Source organism: Terrapene carolina, unplaced genomic scaffold, assembly GCF_002925995.2.
Source record: "Terrapene carolina triunguis isolate 2854851 unplaced genomic scaffold, T_m_triunguis-2.0 Scaffold111, whole genome shotgun sequence".
In the NCBI taxonomy this organism is placed as follows: domain Eukaryota; kingdom Metazoa; phylum Chordata; order Testudines; family Emydidae; genus Terrapene; species Terrapene triunguis.
The window spans coordinates 24,986,083-25,010,062 of NW_020664462.1; the positions used below are offsets into that span (position 1 = coordinate 24,986,083).

A 23,980-nucleotide genomic window follows, 5' to 3' on the forward strand; every position below is an offset into this window, starting at 1 on the left:
TCAGTGTAGCTAAACTCAAGGTAATGCATATTGCAAAGAATAACTTGAACTATCTGTATTGATGAGTAACTGCAACAACTCATGCAAAATTCTGAAGGGTCGTGACCAGCAAAATTTTTTGCTTGATGTGCATCAGCCATCAGAATGGGGGGGGGGGGGGAATTTATTAAGAAATTATAGGACTAATACTGGAAAATTATAATGTTTTCATATAAAACAATGTTGCACCTTCACGTAGAATATTGTGTCGAATTCTTGTCACTCAGTCAGACAAAGGACAAAGGAGGAGTGAAAAATATTAGTGACATGGGAAGATTTCCATATGAGACTGGATGAAAAAAGATTTGGGGCTTCTAGTTGTGAGAGGAGACAAATAAGAAGTACATAAAATAATGATTGGTACTGAGAAGATTAATAATTTGTTGTTTACTCTTAATAAAAGAATAAGGGGACACTAAACTATAAAGGTAATAAAATTAATATTTGAAATACTTTTTTTACACAACTCATAGTTATCTTGTGGAACTCATTACCACAAGCTCTTGTGGTGAATGTATAGGTCTGGGAGTCCAGAGAGCTGTTTTTTCTTCCTGGCTGTCGTGCACGTTTCGGCCAGAATTCATTGGACTCAGAGGATCTTCTGGCAGAAAAACTTTCATTAGTGGGAACACATTAGCGCAAGCTGCTTGCAGCCCGCGCACCACTACGGATCCTGGCATACAGCACAGAAAGCATGAGAGGGTGGGCCAGCAAGGGGGTCAAAGGCAGGTTGGTCAGAGATGTCTTGATTCAGTGCATTTCCCAGGCTGTTTTCATTTATCATATGAGGCTCCTATTGAGGAAGCCAGTGGCATGGTGAAGGGGTTCTCTGGTGCTACTGTTTCTGTAGGGGTGAGTCTGGCACTTTTTGTGTGACCCTTGGCAATTTGCTTAGTGCCAGTTTTTCAAAAGTGGCCTCTTATTTTGTTTCCTTAACTTCTGTGTCCAGCTTCAGCTTTTCACGGGTGCTGAGCATCCGTAGCTCCCAATGACCTCAACAGGATTTGTGGGTGCTCAGCACTCTTCTTAAAATCAGGCTATGACATTATCAGTTTAGCTATCCCAAAATGAAGGTACCTAAAGTTCAAAATCATTCTTAAAACATAGACCATCATATCCCAGTGCTTCAGTTTCCTGAAATTAAGAATGTGAATAATAAAATGTGCCTGCTTCCCAGTGGTGCTTTGAAGCTAAATTCATTGAAGTTTGTGGAGCACTTTGCCATTATCTGCTGAAAGGCACTATGGAAGTGCTAGGCACTATTTACAGTAAAACCCGCCCAGAGCTACCACTCATGGGAGTTAGCAAAAGTGGTCACTTGTAGGAGATGGTCTCTTCAAAGGCACGGTATGGTATTGGCACCCTTACTTCTGCATTCAGAGATGGGCTACATTCAGAGATGGGCGCCTGGAGGGTGGTGGCTGCTGGCCAGATGCCCAACTCTGAAGGCAGCGCTGCTTCCAGCACTAGCAGAGAAGTAAGGCTGGCAATACCATACCATGCCACCCTTACTTCTCTGCTGCTGCTGGCGGTGGCGGTGCCTTTAGAGTTGGGCACCTAGCCAGCAGCCACTGCTCTCCAACCACCCAGCTCTGAAGACAGAGTGGCGAGTGGCAAATGCTAGCGGGCACCCAGCTCTGAAAGGAGTAAGAAAATGTGGTTGCTGGTTGCAGATGACAGGTGATCACTCTTCACAGTTTCTTCTCAGTTAAATTTTAGAGGAAAAATTTCTATGGCCTCTGCAAGTCATGACAGGTGGTGTCTCTTCAGAGGTGATCGCTAAGGCAGGTTTTACTGTATTTTAATATTTGATTTAATGTTTTTGATTAAAAAATCAATAAAATTGTCAAAGACCAGGTTATAACCCTGTAGGCAGTTGAAATGGAGCAGTCACAATGGAGCATTCACTGAGAAGTTTGAATTTTTTCCCCACATTGAATTCAGCAAAACAAATTGACCAAAAAACAATGAAAAATGCTATACTCTTTTAATTAGTAAGAATTTCTACATGGGTCCTCTTAGGTAAAGTCTGTGTCTTGCAAGAGACTAGCTTGACATGGAGTCTTAATTGGAACAGACTTTGCATGCAGGGAGGGTTAAAGGTGCAGTGGATGGCAGACTAGAATATGAATCTAAAAAGAGGTAAATAAACTACAAAACTCTAAAATTGAATGAAATACATTTAACTCAAAGGGACACTGAATTATTTAGGAATCGTATATTTGTGTGCGTGTATTTACAATACCTAACATAGATAAACAAAATTCTCATGAGATTTTTTTAATACCAGTAATGAAAATTTCAATCTGCCTTGATAGAAACTCAAACCAGTCATGAGAACTGCAGGTTAAATAGGCTATAAACAGAGAGTAAAACTGACCTGTCTTCTGACTCCAAGCAAAATGAAGTGTAATAAAATCATAATATGAGTAGCTATGAATCTCTGAATAAACTGGATTTTAAAAATTCTTCAGTTTTATGATATTGGGGTTTGGGTTAGTAGCACAAAAATAAAAGTTTTTAGAATCCTGTCTGTGATTTTTATCTCAACATTCTCCCCCTTAAGAGGGGAAACTCAAAGTTAAAACATCCACACCGATTTACCCATAAATATTAGTTACCTTTGCATTATTGGAACATATATTTTGTGGTTTAAATATAATTTTAAAAAGCACAAACTTTTATTAGCTTTCTGATGACATCACTAAACAGTACTGTGCAGGGATGGAAAAAAATATCCAGCCCTGAATTTTGATATTAAAATGCCTGAGTGAGATTTTCAAAGTGACAGAGAACAGAACCACAGCACTTTTAGCTCGCTTCTGGGTTGATTCTTACATTCAGTACTCCAGGGGATCAAAATGAACTGAAGCCAGTGAAAACCTTGCATAGTGATACAGATCTGCAAATCAAGCAACTGGGGACTATTTCAGATTAAAATAAAAAGGATAAAAGAGTTATGCGACCTATTTGAAATTTACCTAATGACAAATTCAGGTTCCCAAATAAGAAATGGTATTTTGTATTCAAAAAAATTAGTTCAAGAATGAGGAAAAATGTAGTCATGGTCCTTGAAAAGTTGAGGTGAATAATAATCATGCAGCAATGGTTATAGCAAAAGTGTGAAGTGATTTATGCCCATTTCCCCCCCCCCCCCTTTCTTTGTCTCTGTATCAAGAGAAGACTTTGAACTCATATATAATGCATCTCTACAGAAATCTTTCAGATCTCTAAACTTATAGGTGAAGGCTTGTACATTTGTTTTTCTGTAGAGAAAATGTGTCCCAATTTCCATACATTCAGTGTCATTTTTTCTGCTTTTAAAAATCACACAGAAATAGATCTTTTTTTTCCTATAGTAGTAACAAACTTTCTCAGACTGAAGCAAAAAATATTAAAAATTCTGTTGTTCTACATTAGTTACAAGAAGGTGAACTCAAAGTAGTCTATTTATAGAAGAACTAATGGACATGCCTAACTTGACCTACTTTTTCTGAGTACTGTACTTCACAGAGAAAACAGATGCACTATGCTGGTGAGAATACTGGCTTTTAACACAGTTTATTTTCTTACTTTTAAAAAAAAATGTTGCCAAAGCTGCCATCAAGCCCTTTTGAATGTTTGTTTGTTTATTTATTTATTTATTTGCTTCTTGGCCACACCAGCCCTTTTTATAGAGATTGTAATGAGATCTTTCTTTTTCGTAAGTATTAATATGACATAAACTTTGTAGCTATTTATTTTAATATAATATAAACATGGATTTTGCTGTGTTGCCTGTAACGAAGTTCCAGCTTAGTTTAACATCAAGTAGGGACAATGTTGGCTAACAAATTTAGGAACCTCATTTTGCAAAGTTCTGTCATCAAAAATATGTTTTCCCCAAAAGTTCTCCAATATTAGTGTTTGACGGGTTAAGTAGCTATGGTGCCTACTTGTTGCACTGATCAAATGCATTATATTTGATAGGAACTGTACTTGCTTTTAACACCTTTCGGCAACAAATGACATAAACTGTTTGTGTTATTTTACTTTTAAATACATGCTTGGATTTGAAATAAGGTGCAGATCTAGACGTCTAAAATTAATGCAGTTAAATTGTTTAGCAATATGTCTTAACTGAAATATTCTGCAAATTTTCATATTAAGACATTTTCAATCTAATGTGAACATTTTCATTTTAAACTTTCAAATGAGTCATTGGGAAGTTGTCATCTAATTCTTAGAATCAAGAGGAGCTTGAGTTCTAATTCATTCTGAGACACACAATAACTGAGCGACCTAGAGGTAAATTAAATGACCTCCTTGTGTCTCCATTGCCCGATTGGAAATTAAAAAAAAAGTAAAACCATAATATATCTAAAAACAGGTTTGGTATTTGAGCTAAACCTTCCTAGGTAAATGTATTATAGACCATACTGTAACTGTAGCCCTGTTACTAGTAATGTTCACAACTAAATCCATCTAAAAATCTGTCCCATGTTTTCATAACAGCAAAACATAACTTTATTGGTCTGTCTTAAATGTTGACCCCAGTATTTAGTTTACACAGGCAGATCTTGATAGATTCCATATGTTAGTCTACAAATTGCACACCAAGAATGTACAATGCCAGAGGTTTGATCAGGGTAAGAAGTCCTGAGGTCAAGGCTAACGTTTTTTGTTTTAATTTATTTAAGTAGCACAATCCACTGTTTTGTGGAACTTTATATAAAAATAGAAAGTGTATAAAAATCTGCAACAATGCAATTATATGAAATTAACCCATTTTATTTTCAAGAGACCAATCAATTTGATGGAATATTAAGTATTTATACATAGGTCTAATACATATACCCCAATATAAATACTAGTGTTGTGAAATAATGAAACAGAATTGCCTGTAATTTTATATTGATCAGATCTCCTAGAAAGCACTTTAGATGCACTGGAAATTGCTGAGAGTTTTTTTTATGCTGCATTTTATATATTTAAAATATTTAGCACAATAAAGATTAGTACTTTCCTATTACATGCCATCTTTCTTATTCCTTATCTGTCATCTCGTCATTTTTCAAAAACATACTGTAGTGGGGTTACCAATAGGTGTCACTACCAACACTGAAATGTGCATATACTAATAAATGTAAACCCTAAGAAAAGATTTTTTACCATTTAACTTGTTTATGGTTATGGATTATTCTGCAAGTGAGTTATTGACATAAAAATAATAAAATATAATAGCTAATTTTCTTGATGTTTTGTATCCCAAAATGATTTTGCATTATTTCCAGTAAAAGAGCTAAAAAGTAGGTCAGGGATCCCAAATGTTATCAGATGGCTGAAGAAGAAACACATCTGATACAGGCTTAGTCAGGCTTAAGCATTTTGTGGCAATATGTTCTGGCCAAAAGACCTATTTTCTTAAGGCTTTAATAAACAGCGTTTTGTCAGTATTATTGCTCCCAGAAGTATTCTCTGCCCCAAGTGTCCCAAGTATCTCAAACCACATTGCAAACCTGGATAAATAAGATCATTCCCAGTATGCTGATATTAACTGAGATGCAGATAGTTTAATTGATTTTGCCCTGGTTACATAACAAGTCAGTGGTAGAGATGGAAACAGACCCCAGATCTCCTGGCTGCTCAGTTCCATCTTGTAATAACTAAACAATGCTCATCATTTTATTTTTATATATATATAAAAGTTGAGTGTGGACAAGACAAAAGCTGTGGTTGTATGGTGGGATCCTGAAAAAATGCAAGATACCAGTGAATGACATGGCTGTATCGCAAGTGAGAAATTATTGCTACTTAGGAAGCATCATTACAGCAGATGCAGAAGTCAGCACCACAATAGGAAGAGTGAAAGACATTCTAGACGAATAACATCTGATCAGAAGGAATATAAATCTGAAGACTAAGTTCCAACTCTTGAAAACTTACATTTGGTTTGTGTTAAATTATGGCTGTGCCACATGTACATTCAAATAACACTGGTCTACAATTTTTGAGAAGTCGTCTGCTTCAGAGATAAAATGTGCTATTTATTATGTATTTTGATGTGCTGAATTCAAATATGACAATTAAAACAACTGATTGGCTACTGTTTCTAAGATATTTAAGTTTTTACATTTTATGTCTATGTATATTGTGTAGATAGTAGAGTTTTAATCATAAATTGTAAACCTAGGTCTTTTCATGTGTTTATGGTTGCTTTACATGATAATATTTCACCTGTCCTGTTTATGTAACACTTTAAAAATCAGCAAAAGGGTTATATAAATAAAATTTATTATGAAACAAAAGGCAAAAAACTATTCTGTACATAGTTTAGTCCTATTCAGTGTCTACTCGGCGCTTCTTGGCTTGTCTCTTGTATTCATTAAATGGAACATCTCTTGTCACTGTCCAGCAATAGTCTGCAAGCATTGATGGGCTCCATTTGCCCTGATAGCGTTTCTCCATTGTTGCAATGTCCTGGTGAAATCGCTCGCCGTGCTCATCGCTCACTGCTCTGCAGTTCAGTGGAAAAAAATCTAGATGAGAGTGCAAAAAATGTATCTTTAGTAAAGATCCTATAATTGGGTCACAAATAATTGGATTGTCAAAAAGCAAAAAGATTGAGAATTCTGGATTAGACAAGAAAGACCATTATACCCAAGTATACGATATACTGGTGGAAGGAGTGACCATAATGATCTTAAGTGATACTTGTTGGGTTAAAGGAAGTTTCTGAAAACGTTAACACTGGCTTTTGGAAACACGGCAGTCCTTCTCCGTGGGGCACTGGGCGTATAGCTGATGGAATGTTTGGATAATGCACAGTCCACTTTTTCTTCTTTGACACACCTTTCCCAACTGGAGGCACCATGCAGAAGTAACAATTGCTGGTATGATCTGTTGGCTCTCTCCAAATCATTGGCACTGCAAAAGGCATAGATTTACTTTTCCTGTTCAACCACTGGCGAAGATTTGTGGAAAAAAATCTAGATGAGAGTGCAAAAAATGTATCTTTAGTAAAGATTTGTTGCACAAGTGTTGCAGCATATGTGTGGGGCCCACCTCTTGTCCTGATCTCCAATTTTGCAGCCAAAATAAAGGTGATAGTCTTTCTTAACCATAGTGGTTCTACTGCGCTTTTGTGATGCAAAAGTCACTTCACCACAAACATAGCAGAAGTTATCTGCACTGTTCACACAAGTACGAGGCATCTCTGCTCACTTTGGCTAAACAGAAATGTGTCCCTTTGCAAAATCAAACACTGACAAATAAGAGAGCACGACACTGTATGATTTCTAGAGCTGATATAGGGCAATTTGTTCAGCAGAGTGATGTAAGCTTCGTTATGATTGCATCATCCATGACTTCTAGGAATAACATGATGCACTTCATATCATGTATGACGCAATACCAGCTTCAGATTGCATCATTCATTGTTTTGCCTAAAAAGCAAGTACTGTCCAAACCCAGTCATAGATTTATTCATAGATCCAGTCAAAGATGTATTTTAGTCATTTCTGGTTTAAATTGAGATCCCTTCCCTTTATAACTCACTTATCCTCCGCCATTCCCAAGTCAAGGGTCGTATATACTGACCCAAGAGCATATCTTGAAAACTAGAGCCAATCAATAATTTTAAGCATCATTTTCGTTCTCAGTGACCCAGAATTAGTAAAGTTTGACTACCTTTATTTCAGAAGCATTTTGGCTGTAGAGCAGTGTAATCAATAATAAAGAAACAGCAAATTATCGTGTAACAAGAATACTGAAAATATCATGAATAGGCTTGTAACCAATGAAAAAGCATTGGAGATGATTGGAACTACGCAAATGCTAGTTCAGAGATCTTATGAAAAGAAAGATACGATTTGAGGACACATTTTAAGAGGATCAGCGGGTGACACAAGTTTATGGCAACGGAACAGGAAGTAGAAAAAGAAGATCTTGGATGCATGATGCAGTATCTTGGGTGTATCAAAAGGACGACTAATCCACAAAGAGATTATCAGAGGATTGTACAGAATGGGACACCATAGTTGCAAACCTTCAGTAATGGAGGTGCCACATAAGAAGAAATGAGTATTCAAGGTACAGGGCAGTGAAGTATCAGGCTTGTCATTTCTAACACTATTTGCATTGATGCTTCTGAACCTATTGAGAGCTCTGGCGATAGTCCTGTGTTCCTGTTTTGTGAACAGTGTGGGAGTGACACTAGAACAATCGTTTCAAATATGCCTCACACCTGAACTGGCAGGAGCATCTGCAGGGGTGAGATTGTATTTCACTCTTCTTTTCCATTTAGTTCTTGTCATCTTTTTCAATAATCCCGGTTTATACAATCACTAAGGGTCAGATTGCAATACACTTACTCATGGGTTACCCGCATGGCCCCACAGTATGCCAACATTTTTATGGCTGACTTAGAACAACGCTTCCTTAGCTCTCGTCCCCTAATGCCCCTACTCTACTCGCGCTACATTGATGACATCTTCATCATCTGGACCCGTGGAAAAGAATCCCTTGAGGAATTCCACCATGATTTCAACAATTTCCATCCCACCATCAACCTCAGCCTAGACCAATCCACACAAGCGGTCCATTTCCTTGACACTACTGTGCTAATAAGCAATAGTCACATAAACACCACCCTATACCGGAAACCCACTGACTGCTATACTTACCTACATGCCTCCAGCTTCCATCCGGGACACACCACACGATCCATTGTCTACAGCCAAGCTCTAAGATACAATCGCATTTGCTCCAATCCCTCAGACAGAGACAAACACCTACAAGATCTCTATCAAGCATTCTTAAAATTACAATACCCACCTGCTGAAGTGAAAAAACAGATTGACAGAGCCAGAAGAGTACCCAGAAGTCACCTACTACAAGACAGGCCCAACAAAGAAAATAACAGAACACCACTAGCCGTTACCTTCAGCCCCCAACTAAAACCTCTCCAGCGCATCATCAAAGATCTACAACCTATCCTGAAAGATGATCCCTCACTCTCACAGATCTTGGGAGACAGACCGGTCCTCGCCCCCCAGCCTGAAGCAAATACTCACCAGCAACCACACACCACAGAACAAAAACATTAACCCAGGAACCTATCCTTGTAACAAAGCCCGATGCCAACTCTGTCCACATATCTATTCAAGTGACACCATCATAGGACCTAATCACATCAGTCACACCATCAGGGGCTCATTCACCTGCACATCTACCAATGTGATATATGCCATCATGAGCAATGCCCCTCTGGACAGTCTCTACGCAAAAGAATAAATGGACACAAATCTGACATCAGGAATCATAACATTCAAAAACCAGTAGAAGAACACTTCAATCTCTCTGGCCATTCAGTAACAGATTTAAAGGTGGCAATTTTGCAACAGAAAAGCTTCAAAAACAGACTCCAATGAGAAACTGCTGAACTTGAATTGATATGCAAACTAGATACAATCAATTTAGGCTTAAATAGAGACTGGGAATGGCTGAGCCATTACACATTGAATCTATTTCCCCATGTTAAGTATCCTCACAGCTTCTTGTCAAACTGTCTTAAATGGGCTATCTTCATTATCACTACAAAAGTTTTTTGTTCTCCTGCTGACAACAGTTCATTTTAATTAATTAGCCTCTTAGAGTTGGTTGGGCAACTCCCACCTTTTCATGTTCTCTGTATGTATATATCTCTCCTCACTATATGTTCCATTCTATGCATCCGATGAAGTGAGCTGTAGCCCACGAGAGCTTATGCTCAAATACATTTGTTAGTCTCTAAGGTGCCACAAGTACTCCTGTTCTTTTTTCAGGTTGAATAGCACCTTTCACTATGAGTAGTCCCATTGAAGTCAATGGGACTACTAATAGCATAAGGTGCTATTCAGTGTGTGAAAGGGTATCACAATTTGGCCCTTAGTGACTAATATATTTTACAATATATTACCACGACAATTCAAATTTACTTACACTTTATAGCTATCATTGCTTTGGAAAGCAGTGAAGGAGCTGCATATTAATCTTTCTATTATTTCTACCCTTAGCTCACCCCATTGCAGATTTGCTGAGTATATTAGAGCTGTATGGAGTCTCTTATTTTGCAGTGTTCTGTCTTCACTGGTGGGCAAAGACTATTGGAAAGTCTATCAAGTGTGTGTTTCTTTTGACACAAACATTTTAGGCCAGTGTGCATCTGAATCTTACTGCGTTTTTTGTTGTTGCTCTTTGGCAAGCTGTCACGTTAAGGTCAGTGTTAAAGCCTACTCTATTAGAGAGATGTCAGCAACAATAGCTAACCTGAGATTGGTTCTGCCACATGAGATCCGCAAGGCAACCCTATGGAGCTGATTACATGTAATTACATGACTTTACTATGCAATAGCATTTGGTAAAAGTATAGGCAGATCACATTCAGCGTGTCTATTCTTCAAGGTCTGTTAATGAGCTGAGAAGTCCAACTGTTTCTAGTTACTTGGGACATCTCCAAGTCTCTTGTCATGTATTCCAGGTTGTGTATATGTAGGTTTCTTTTGTGTTATATGTAGTTAAAACGAAATTTATTTATTTTTTCCTGGCACTATAGCTTGTTCCTTTGGAGCAGGTTTTTATGAGTTAATTTTCATCTTACTAAGGCTGTGCTGCATTTTCTGGTTGTTATTAAGTTTCTGAATGTGACGTGAAGAAGATCTCACTTCACTATTGTCTTCCTCACATATACAGAGGTATGTGTGAAACACTCACAGCTAAGATAATGGGAAATTACCTGTAAATTTGTCCTTTGAAAGGATCACACTGAATAAGTCCCAAAACACCTAGCTACTGCTCTTTCCTTTAAGAACTCTCTCTTGTCCTGAGGTGAGAGAATAAACCTCAGAGCCAACAAAACTCTCTAGAAATTGCATTTTTAATAGTTCACCATAAAAAACAAAGATTCTTGCCACATGTTTTTAGTGAATACTTACTTTTTCATTATAAAGCTCTTTTATAACATTTCTTAATTAAAAAAACAAACAAAAAGCAAATTAACATGTTTTTTCTCAGAGGCAATCTTTTGTCTTAAGTGGTAGAACTGGCAACACAGGCGCAAATCAACTTCTCAAATACGAAAATATCTGGTGTAACCTGCCAAACTTGAATCTTTGGTACAGTAGAACCTCAGAGTTACAAACTCATCAGTCAACCGTATACCTCATTTGGAACCGGAAGTACGCAATCAGGCAGCAGCAGAGAATACCGGGGGGGGGGGGGGGAAAGCAAGTACGTACTGTGGTTAAATGTAAAAAATAAAGGGAAAGCAGCATTTTTCTTCTGCATAGTAAAGTTTCAAAGCTGTATTAAATCTATGTGCAGTTGTAAACTTTTGAAAGAACAACCATAACCTTTTGTTCAGAGTTATGAACAACCTTCATTCCCAAGGTGTTCATAACGCTGAGGTTCTACTGTATTTATTTCTACTATGAGGTTCTACTGGAATTTAGTGACAACCACAGTACAATTCAGTACTGTATATTCAAACCCTCTTTCTCAGTGACTGCTGCCTCAAGAGGGGTAGCAGATAATGTGCCTGAGCAATACTTACATGAGTAGTGCCATTGAAGTCAGTATGGCTAAATGTGTGATGAGGCGTTATACAACATAAAGATTACAGAATAGGTCCACAGTGATTACCAGTGAAATGTCATAAATTGTGACCTTCAGGATACTGGGGTTCTAGTATATATGATCAGAGGACAAATATCGGTCTAGATTGTGCCATTCAGTCACAGTTTGGTCTTCCTCCTGGAGCTTTCAGGCATGCAGAGACTTCATACTTGCTGCAACAGCCCTTTCTGGGATGCAATTTATTTCCCACTGTGGAAGGTGACAAGTAAAAAGTAAACTGAGATTAGTGAAGGATATAGACTAACAAAAATAACGACTATTGACTGGTTTTTTTTGGGGGGGGGGGGAGGAGTGTTGGTGGTGGGAGTGTGTGAGGTTTTAATTTAGGGTCTCTTTGGTTTCTTATTTTCTGCCCATCACCAATGACATCTGCGTGCCTGATATGGATTGCAGAAAAGCACCTTTCTAATTGTGAAAGAGACTTTGTATTTTTTGTTTTGTTTCTGTGTTTATTCAAGAGCTTCCATTTTTCATGTTATCTTTGTAACCGTTCACATTTGATTGAAAATTGTTCTTCTCTGGAGATTCAGCAGTTAATCAGGAAGTGAGAACATTAGCACGAAAGCCTGATGCTAGTGTACTTGTCCTAGTTAAGATACTGGAAACAGGTCTGTAAAGACCTGTTTCCCACCAAACCTGATCATAAAGAGAAAGAAGCTACTTCATGTTGCAGGGGTCCAAACAAACATTTATAAAACACTGCTAGGAATTTAATAGCCAATACAATATCTCTCTCCTGTTGTAAGCAAAATAATCATTACACTTAAGCACAACAGCACAAAATAGGGGAAGAAGGATTAGAGTAGTAGCGTTATTTTAATAATGGAAACAAAATGTTTACTTTGTGTTTACCAGCTGAAATAAAATTCACTTCTGTGCAGTATTTTAAGAATTATTTTTAATGACAGTCTGTTCTCCTCTACATTGAAATCTGTTAGTAGAACACTTCACCTTCTGTTAAGAACCGTGACGTGGAATACTCGTGTTTTATATAATTTATACTACTTCATTTAATTATATTACAAGAACGGATGCCATAAAATAAGTTTGATTAATTTTTCCAATATGTTGAAATCAGTATATCGAAAAGGTTATTTTTTTAGACATGCATATGGTGGATGGATCCATCATGCATTAATATTATGGTTATTGGTACTGTATTATAGATGGGACTGCACTCTCCTTCCCAGGACTACAGGCAGAAGCTGGAATAACTGCTCCCTGATGCCCCGGGGCCATGCACTGGAACTGTGAGCAAGGAGTCTCTCTCTCCTGTGTGCTCAATATTTATTACATGGGGAAAAAAAGAAAGAACATTAAGTTCAAAGTCACGCACTCAAAAATTAGGAAATGCCTGAGTTAAGTTTGACTGTGCATCTTTAATTCAGCATCCTTGAGCATATGCATTATGGTAGTCTTTAATTACATCATCACTAGGTTTGTCGATTAATCTCAGTTTACTCACGTGATTAACTCAAAAAAATTAATCATGATTAATCACGGTTTTAATCGCACTGTTAAACAATAGAATACCAATTGAAATTTATTAAATATTGGACGTTTTTCTACGTTCAAATATATTGATTTCAATTACAACACGGAATACAAAGTTTATATTATTTTCATTACAGATATTTGCACTGTAAAAATGATAAAAGAAATAGTATTTTTCAATTCACCTCATACAAGTACTGTAGTACAATCACTTTATCTTGAAAGTGCAAATGTACAAATGTAGATTTTTTTTTTGTTACGTAACGGCGCTCAAAAACAAAACTATGTAAAATTTTTGCGCCTACAAGTCCACTCAGTCCTACTTTTTGTGCAGCCAATCGCTCAGACAAACAAGTTTGTTTACGTTTACTGGAGATCATGTTGCCTGCTTCTTATTTACAATGTCAGCAGATGTTCACGTGGCAGTGTAAGGTATTTACGTGCCAGATATGCTAAACATTTGTATGCCCCTTCATGCTTCGGCCACCATTCCAGAGGACATGCGTCTATGCTGATTACGCTTGTTAAAAATTAATGCGTTAATTAAATTTGTGACTGAACGCCTTGGGGAGGAATTGTATGACTCCTGCTCTGTTTTACAGCATTCTGCCATATATTTCAAGTTATAGCAGTCTCAGATGACCCAGCACATGTTCATTTTAAGAATGCTTTCACTGCAGATTTGGCAAAACACAAAGAAGGTACCAATCTGTGATTTCTAAAGATAGCTACAGCACTCGACCCAAGGTTTAAGAACCTGAAGTGCCTTCCAAAATCTGAGAGGGATGAGGCATGGAACATGCTTTCAGAAGTCTTAAGAGTAACACTCCTATGGGGAAACCACAGAACCTGAACCACAAAAAAGGAAATCAACCTTCTGCTGGTGGCATCTGACTAGTGATGATGAAAATGAAAATGCATCAGTCTGCACTGCTTTGGACTGTTATTGAGCAGAACCTGTCATCAGCATGGATGCATGTCCTCTGGAATGGTGGTCGAAGCATGAAGGGACATATGAATCTTTGCCACATCTGGCACATAAATATCTTGCGATGCCGGCTACAACAGTGCCATGCAAACACCTGTTCTTGCTTTCAAGTGACATTGTAAACAAGAAGCAGGCAGCATTATCTCCTGCAAATATAAACAGACTTGTTTGTCTGAACGATTGGCTGAACAAGAAGTAGGACTCAATGGACTTGTAGGCTCTAAAGTTTTACATTGTTCTGTTTCTGAATGCAGTTATTTTTTGTACATAATTCTACATTTGTAAGTTCAACTTTCATGACAGAGAGTGCACTACAGTACTTGTATGAGGTGAATTGAAAAATACTATTTCTTTTGTTTTTTACAGTGCAAATATTTGTAATAAAAATAAATATAAAGTGAGCACTCTACACTTTGTATTCTATGTTGTAATTGAAATCAATATATTTGAAAATGTAGAAAACACCCAAAAATATATAAATAAATGGTATTCTATTAGTGTTTAACAGCACGATTAATCACGATTAATTTTTTTTAATTGCTTGACAGCCCTAATCATCACATACTATTTTTTTCATAGGACCTCTGCATGGGTGGTGCTCCTTTAATGAATAGTTATTCAATATCTTTTCTCCTTGTTCAATCTGTGGCCTCATGCCTTATTTACTGTGCACTATTCAAATTCTGCTCTGAAGACAGAATTATTACTTTTCTCACGGGCTTTTCTGTGATGCTCCTCCCTATAGTGTCTGAGTGCTTCACAAACTTTAATTAATTTGTTTTCATAACATAGGGTAGCCAGGGTGCCCAGTGTTCGATCGTAAAGCCTGGTAGAAAAGGGGACCTGACAGTGTCTGGTCACCACAGGTGCCAGAGGTGGGGAGGCACTGGATCATCACCTGTGCCAGCCCCTACTCAGCCAGGACAGCCTCCTACCTGTGTCAGGCAGCTTCAGCTCCCTCCCAACCTGGATGGGGAGAGGGGAAGAGCAGCGAGCGATGGGGGCAGAGGTGGGGCCTCGGAGGAAGAGGCGAGGTGGAGGATGTTCTGACACTCCTGCTGGAGTTTTAAAATATTACAAAGTTTGCAACACCTCACCCCAATAAGAGGAGGGAAGTGGTAGTATCTCCATTTCACACACTGGTAACTGAGGCACAGAAATATGAAGATAAAAAGTACACACCAATTTGGGTGCTCAGAAATGCCTACGACCTGATTTCTCAGAGTGAGCATTATACCACACTTTATATGTTTGAAGTACAACTCCCATTGACTTCAGGTGCAGCTGTGAGGGCTCAACATTTCTCCATCTTAGACCCCAGGTTTAAGTGACTTGAGTAACATCAGATGGCAGAGGCAGGGATAGAATACACTTCTTCAGGGCAGCATTCTACTATGTTAACCACGAGACCATCCTTTTTCATCCTGGAGTCCCCTGCCTTGTTCATTACTCTCTTATCAACTTCTGCAACAAATGAAGCAGGGGTCCTATAGATCACTGCCTCCTTTAGTACACAACCCTGATGCATCCCCATGACAGGTCTATCCTGTGCATTGAGTGAGGCAAGTGTCCCACGGAAAGAATAGAATGTGATCATGTAATTAAAGACTGTTTCGTAAAGTATAAGCACAAAGGGTCTGAATTAAGGTTGCACAGGCAATCTTAATTCTGGTATTTCCTGACTTTTGAGTGCTTGACTTTGTAACTTCATTGTTCTTTTAATGTAGTTTTTGTGTGTGTAATAATTACTTAAGCTGTGTGAATAGAATTATTGAAATATTTTACCATGCAGTTTCAGTGACTGGATCCCTTCTTTTATTCATCCATTAAGAAGCACCAGAATTTAAAATGCCCAGTTTGATCAACTTAGCTGATTTTCAGTGTTTGAGTAGTTAGTTTTATTATATAACTTAGTACAATAATGATAGAAAAATAATTACTTTTCTGAAAAAGTGCTATGTTTCCATATTTAGGGGCTTGATTCATGATTGCAGATATATAAACACATGCTTTGAAAGAATCTGCTATTGCCTACACATGCACAAGCTTGTTAATTGATTTCACACAATTAAGAGTAATTGCACATCATGTATCTGAAAGCAGTCCAGGCTGTCCAGTTAACTCTGGGTCACAAATTTTAATTTTTTTTTAACTGGGTCACAAAAAATTTATTACTGTCACTGCACAAAGTTTTTACCATATTGTTTCTTAATTACACTGAAATGCTTATTCTTTTGATGTAGCATATAGGTGTTTTACCAGTGGTACTAAATAGAAGGTTTGCCTTGCACTTTGTACAAATATGTTTTTGTGGGAAACATGCTTCAAAGAGAGTATCAGAAGCTGGGTTTCTGTAACTTTCTTGACCCACTAAATGTAATGTGCCTTCTCCTTAGTTTACCTCAGTAATAGCACATACAGGTGGATTTTGCCTTTCAGGAAGAAAACTACTTTCCAAATAAAGAAATAATTGCTTGATGCAGAGATTTTCATAGCTATTTACATTGCTTAATACATCAGAATTTTAAGTTACATACTTCTGCAGGTGTCCAATTTACTCTACATTTCGTTCCATGTAAATCAAAATCTGTGTTATATTGGAAGGAAAAGAGTTCCTGATTACTGCAGTATTAAAGTTTTTTTTTTTTTTTTTTTTTAAAGGATGCATCCGTTGATTATGGCATTGTGGTTGTAGTGCTGTAGCTAGCACTGAGAATACACTTTCTGTCTAAGCACCTATTTCAGACGATAACTTTTTGATTTAAAAAAAAAAACCCAAACATTTTATTCTCCATGAGTTATCCAAGTTCTGTTTCTTGATATTTTTTGTGTGAAAAACTCTTTTGTTTCAAATGTACAAACTTATCGTGTACATAGTGTTCACTAAGGAATGTCCCCTTTCCATGTGTGAAATAGAAATGAGAGAAAGAATGAAGGTGTGTTTCAAAGACCTGTATGGTGCATGTTGAGCATATCGTCTTTCATTGATGATGATGATGATGATGATGAAGGTTACAGAGAACCATAAGTATTCATGGTGTTTATAAACCAGATAAAGGTAGAGTGTTTGTCTAGAAAACTTGCAATGTAAGATCCCCAATTCTACAAACACTGAAGCATGTGTATAGCTTTATCCTTGTGAAAAGTACCAGTGACTGTAACAGGACTCCTCATGTGGGTAAAGTTGTGTGGGATTCAGTTTGGTGGATTGAGATCTAAATGAACAAAAAACAACAAATGATCTGACAAACCACAAGGAGGGGCTGAGAGAGAAGGACAAGTTAGATAATAACACTAAGGGTATGTCTACACTACGAGGGTAGTTCGATTTCACTTAAATCGAATATGTGGAATCAATATTACAAAGTCGAACGTGTGTGTCCACACTAAGGACAGTAATTCGACTTTGTGAGTCCACACTAACGGGGCAAGCGTCGACATTGGAAGCGGTGCACTGTGGGCAGCTATCCCACAGTTCCCGCAGTCCCCGCTGCCCATTGGAATTCTGGGTCGAGCCGCCAATGCCTTCTGGGTAAAAAAAATGTGTAGAGAGTGCTTTTGGGTAACTGTCGTCATCCGTCCGTCACTACCGACCTCCCTCCCGCCCTGAAAGCGCCGGCGGGAAATCAGTTCGCGCACTTTTCTGATCAGTGCCAGCGTGGACGCCAGAGCACTGCGAGCATGGATCCCGCTGCGACCATCGCTGCAGTTGTGGCCGTTCTCAACGCCTCGCAGCTTATCATACACCTTTCCCTGAGGCAGATGCAGAGAAATCAGGCGAGGAGGCTACGGCACTGCCGTGAGGGCCTGAAGTCGGAGAGTAGCACAGAGCTGTCAGAAACCATGAGCCCCAGCGCCCAGGACATCACGGTGGCAATGGGTCATGTGGATATTGTGGAACGGCGATTCTGGGCCTGGGAAACAAGCACGGACTGGTGGGACCGCATAGTGCTGCAGGTCTGGGATGAATCCCAGTGGCTGCGAAACTTTCGCATGCGGAAGGGCACTTTCCTGGAACTCTGTGAGTTGCTGTCCCCTGCCCTGAAGCGCAATGACACCCGGATGCGAGCAGCCCTGCCTGTCCAGAAGCGAGTGGCCATAGCCCTCTGGAAGCTTGCAACGCCGGACAGCTACCGGTCAGTCGCGAACCACTTTGGTGTGGGCAAATCTACCGTGGGGGTTGTTGTCATGCAAGTAGCCAATGCAATCGTTAAGGTACTGCTCTCAAAGGTAGTCACCCTGGGAAACGCGCAGGTCATCATAGATGGCTTCGCCGCGATGGGATTCCCAAACTGCGGTGGGGCTATAGATGGGACTCACATCCCTAGCCTGGGACCGGACCACCAGGCCAGCCAGTACATTAACAGAAAGGGCTACTTTTCAATGGTGCTGCAAGCACTGGTGGACCATAGGGGACGTTTTACCAACATCAACGTCGGATGGCCGGGCAAGGTTCATGACGCTCGCGTGTTCAGGAACTCTGGTCTGTTTAGACGGCTGCAGGAAGGTATTTACTTCCCGGACCACAAAATAACTCTTGGGAATGTGGAGATGCCTACAGTGATCCTCGGGGACCCAGCATACCCGCTAATGCCCTGGCTCATGAAGCCCTATACAGGCGCCCTGGACACAGAAAAAGAACTCTTCAACTACCGTCTGAGCAAGTGCAGAATGGTGGTGGAGTGTGCTTTTGGCCGTCTCAAAGGGAGATGGAGAAGCTTACTGACTCACTGTGATCTCAGTGAAACCAATATCCCCATTGTTATTGCAGCTTGCTGTGTGCTCCACAATCTCTGTGAGAGCAAGGGGGAGACCTTTATGGTGGGGTGGGAGGTTGAGGCAAATACCCTGGCTTCAGATTACACCCAGCCAGACAGCTGGGTGATTAGAAGATCCCAGCGGGACGCGCTGTGCATCCGGGAGGCTTTGAAAGCTAGGTTCCTGACTGAGCAGGGTAACCAGTGACTGTTAACTTTGTTTAAAGAGAAGCTGAACCTGCCCCCGTTTCTTTACCCAGTTTATGTTGACTATCCTCTCCAGCTACATACCCCCTTCACCCCCTTCCCAAAAAATAAAATCAGTTCTGTTTTGTTAATGAACACCGTTGTCTTTATTACTGTTTTCGCGGGAATGTTTTAAACCGGGGACGCAGACTGTGGCGGGGGGCGGGTTTAGTGTTCTGATGCAAATGATGCTTCTAAACTCCAGGAATGACAGGCTCTGCAGTGGTGGACTGGTTGTTTCAACGGAGCCTGCCAGCACTCCTGGGCGGGACTGCGTGTATGTGTCGGCTAGGTGACTTTCTGGCAGGGGGAGGAGGGTTACAGATCCCCTGCTGCGTTGCTCTGTGATCCATGATAAGGACCGCTGCATAAGATCAGTAACTGCCCTCCCCCGCCACAAAGTCACAGAGCAACCCCCCCACCCCCCACAGAACATGAAAACCACCTCCCAGACTGACCAGGGTAACTGGTGACTGCACTGTGTATGTGTCCTGATGCTGGGCCTGCCCCCGCCTCTGTACCCTGCTAAAGGTGACTGTCCTGTCCAATTGCCAAGCCCCTTCCCCCCCTTCAGACAGACTCTCCTCCAAAAGAAAATCATGGAAACAGTAATTAACAGAAACTAATATTTTATTATGAACCACACATGAAACGGGGGGGGGGGGGACTTGTGTGAGGTGGGTAGGAAAGGACTTTTCAAACTTTGAGCAGTCTGCAGGGGTTGACTGAAACTTTTAACGGCCCTTGCCGCCCCTCCTTCTTTGGACTTTGGGTGAGGGGGCTGTGGGACTTGGTGGCGGGGGAGGGCGGTTAGAGAGAGACTGCAGCGGGGCTCTGTCCTCCTGCCTCCGGTCTTGCAGAACATCCACAAGGCGCCGGAGCGTGTCCGTTTGCTCCCTCATTAGTCCAAGCAGCGTTTGAGTCGCCTGCTGGTCCTCTTGACGCCACCTCTCCTCCCGTTCCATGATTGCTCGGTGCATTTGGGACAAGTTCTCCCTCCACTGTGTCTGCTGGGCTGCCTGGGCTCGGGAGCAGCCCATTAGTTCTGAGAACATGTCCTCACGCGTCTTCTTCTTCCTCCGCCTAATCTGCGCTAGCCTCTGGGAGTGTGATGCCAGGCTGGGTTGGGAGACAGTCGCAGATGTGTCTGTGGGAATGGGAAAAAGGGAGTGAATTCCTGAGACAGATACATTTTGTTGTGAACAAAGAACATAGTCTTTCTCTGTGAACAAGACCATGCACTGCACCTCTCACATGCGCACTCAGGACAAGGTCGAATTTTCGGCCCTCGCCTTCAGTGCCTGGGGTCTTGCACTGCCGATCTGAGAAGCGGGGCAGGACACCTGAACTTCTGTAGCAGGCAAACATGGTAAGCCGTAGACCTGTGGCTGCTTAAAACTGTAATAGTAGCACTGGTCTCCTTTCACATTGAAAGCAATGCCAGTCGCTGCTGGCAGCAATCAGGCTAGCATGAACTCTGCCCCTGTCCCACCCCCTCGCGGCTGTCCCAGGGAAAGATCCCTGTATGCTGCCCCTCTCCCTCCACCGCGTGGCTGTAAAGCAGTCCCAATACTAACATTCCCCTCCCTAATTCAAAGCAGGGCATCATGAGCGACATCACCCTCATGAGGATCTCGGACAGCGAGAAGGAACGCATGCTTAGGGAAAGCATGCAAAAACCAGGGCCGTATGCTGCCATGCTCTGCCGTGCGATGATCCCAGAATACTTGATTGTGTCGTGGCGGGGAAACGTCTCGTACCATGGGGGACCAAATAAGATCGCCCTACGCAGGAAGCTGATGAACAGGCTGGAAAGGTACCTCCATGAGACCTACGAAGAGTTCTCCCATGAGGATTTCGCGTCAATCCCCGGCCATATAGACCGTATTTTGGTGTAGCTGCACTGGCAGGAAGTAAAGAGTGGAGCGTCTTTGGCTGGAGAATCATGAAAAACCGGACATTGTTTGATTTTTTTTAAATAGTTGGGACTAAATAGTTAAGTGCCTAAGGCAAAGAAATCATGAAAAACCCACTGTTAATATTCTAAATATTCCAGTTCTGTTAAAAATAAATGTTTAGATGTTTAAAGCACTTACTGCTTGATCCTTCCCCTGATTCTGTGTCCGGGGTAACGGCTGGGGACGGTTGGTAGGGGATCTCGGTAAGGGTGATGAAGAGCTCCTGGCTGTCGGGGAAATCAGCGGTGCCAGTGCTGTCGACTGCCTCGTCCTCCTCATCTCCTTCTTCATCTTCCCCGTCCGCTAACATGTCCGACGAGGAACCGGCCGCGGACAATATCCCATCCTCAGAGTCCACGGTCAGTGGTGGGGTAGTGGTGGCGGCCGCACCTAGGATGGAATGCAGTGCCTCGTAGAAACGTGATGTGTGGGGCTTGGATCCGGAGCGTCCGTTTGACTCTTTGGTTTTTTGGTAGCCTTGTCTCAGCTCCTTGATTTTCACGCGGCACTGCGTTGCATCCCGGCTGTATCCTCTCTCTGCCATGGCTTTTGAGATATTCTCGTAGATCTTAGCATTCCTTCTTTTGGAGCGCAGCTCTGAAAGCACGGACTCATCTCCCCACACAGCGATGAGATCCAAGACTTCATGATCAGTCCATGCTGGGGCCCTCTTTCTATTAGATTGCACGGCCATCTCTGCTGGAGAGCTCTGCATCGTTGACAGTGCTGCTGAGCTCGCCACGATGTCCAAACAGGAAATGAGATTCAAACTGCCCAGACAGGAAAGGGAATTCAAATTTTCCCGGGGCTTTTCCTGTGTGGCTGGTCAGAGCATCCGAGCTTGGACTGCTGTCCAGAGCGTCAACAGAGTGGTGCACTGTGGGATAGCTCCCGGAGCTATTAGCGTCGATTTCCATCCACACCTAGCCTAATTCGATATGGCCATTTCGAATTTAGCGCTACTCCTCTCGTTGGGGAGGAGTACAGAAGTCGAATTTAAGAGAGCTCTATGTCGAACTAAATAGCTTTGTGGTGTGGACGGGTGCAGGGTTAATTCGATGTAACGGCGCTAAATTCAACATAAAAGCCTAGTGTAGACCAGGCCTAAGATCACATGTGGTTATCTCTATTTTGGTCAGTGATGCTTGCATCTTAAATGTTCCCTTACTTACTGGGTTTATTTAGACTAAGGCTTGATAATTTTCCACCTTGCCCAGCTCCAGATATACATAAGTATCACCAAGAGTCACACAAAGTGAAATAAAAGGAGCTGACTTGGTGTGTGTGACTCCACATACCTGTGCAGAGTGGATGTCTGTGTATGACTGAAATTCAAAGAGATTATTCCTACAGTAACTGACTGCTACACTGCAGACATACATAAGACAATAATTTTAACACCATATGCTATGACACTATACATGCAAATCTGGGGAGGAGATACTGTTTTTGTGAGGAACAAATCTGAATGTCCTGTTTTTTGCATGTTTAAAGCAACTCTGCATTCAACAATGTATACATTTTTTGTATGCCGCCTGTAATTGTAAATAATGTCTATGATACTTAAGTATTATTTTCAGTTGTACAAAATTGACTATATTTTGATGCATAGTTGCAGCTTTCATTACGACCAATAAATCTGAAAACAGGTAAAATTTGTTACTGCATATTTGTGACTTACATTGTAGTTATCCTTTACAATTGATTTATGAACAACTTTTTCTGTATAGAAAATATCTGCTTTGGAGTTCTTGTTTACATTCATAAAGCAGTTCTAGGCGGGTTCAAGATGCTGGTTAACCTTTGAAATGTGTTACTTGCCTGGTGCTTAAGAGAGATAGATGACTAAGAAGTGCATATTAGAGCCTCTCAAAACATGGGATCATCAATCTTCAAGTAGCTTGGCTTCAAGCAGTGCCCTGCTATCCAGGATGCACAAAGCATACCTATGACTCAGAGAAGCTCAGTGCATCCAGACTCTGATTTTTGCAGACTCTCAGAGGAAATGTCAATTGGACATTACTGAATGCCTCTGCCTTGCTTTAATATCTCTTCAATAATTTAATATATTGTCTGACTCTGTGTGCTGAACTCATAACCCATCACTTATCATTTTGCTGATTGATGCCTCTGCCAATGGAATCTAAATCTGTGCTTTGAATTGTACTGATTACAATATAATACTTCTTTTTGGTCACATGTATAATTAAAAGCATAAATTTCTATCGAATCACATAGTTATAAAAATGCTTTTGAATCTCTTTTCCTAATGGAAGTCCTTTAATTACATTGGTCTATATTTGGAAGTACTCTATTCCCAATTCTGACATTAAAAATTATAGGCGCAGTGAATAATATATGTATTTTTAATTTGCACTTCCGGAAAGTAAAATCAATCAATTAACATTAGAGCTTTTTTTTCATTCTTTGAAGCCTAAATACCTCTCAATTCTGTTAATGAAGTTCTGCGGTAAACAATATATAAAAGTCTCTGTATTTTGTTCAGGAATAATGCATTGTTATGTGAGATACATTGGCATTAGTAATTCCATTATTTCAGTAATTGAAACACACTTTCAAAAAAAATCTAAGAGCCAGATCCTGCAAAATCTTACTCAGGAAAAGAATCCATACTGACTTCAATGAGATTAAGTATGTATACAAGGGTTTGCAAGACTGGGATGCAAACACTGCACCGATTTAAACCTTATTTAATTTAGTGAAATCACATGAGGCATAAATTGGTCCAACATTTGGCCATAAATATTTTAAAGAGACTCTGTCAAATTAAAACATCATATTTCTGTGATATTATTTTACCTATTATTATTACATGTTACAGCTTA

At 40.3% G+C, this 23,980-nt stretch overlaps 1 protein-coding gene across 1 annotated transcript in view; it reads left to right on the forward strand.

Moving 5' to 3' along the window:
* PARD3 (par-3 family cell polarity regulator) overlaps window positions 1-23,980 on the forward strand; it is a 386,953-nt gene that overhangs the window by 81,386 nt on the left and 281,587 nt on the right. The window lies entirely within an intron of this gene.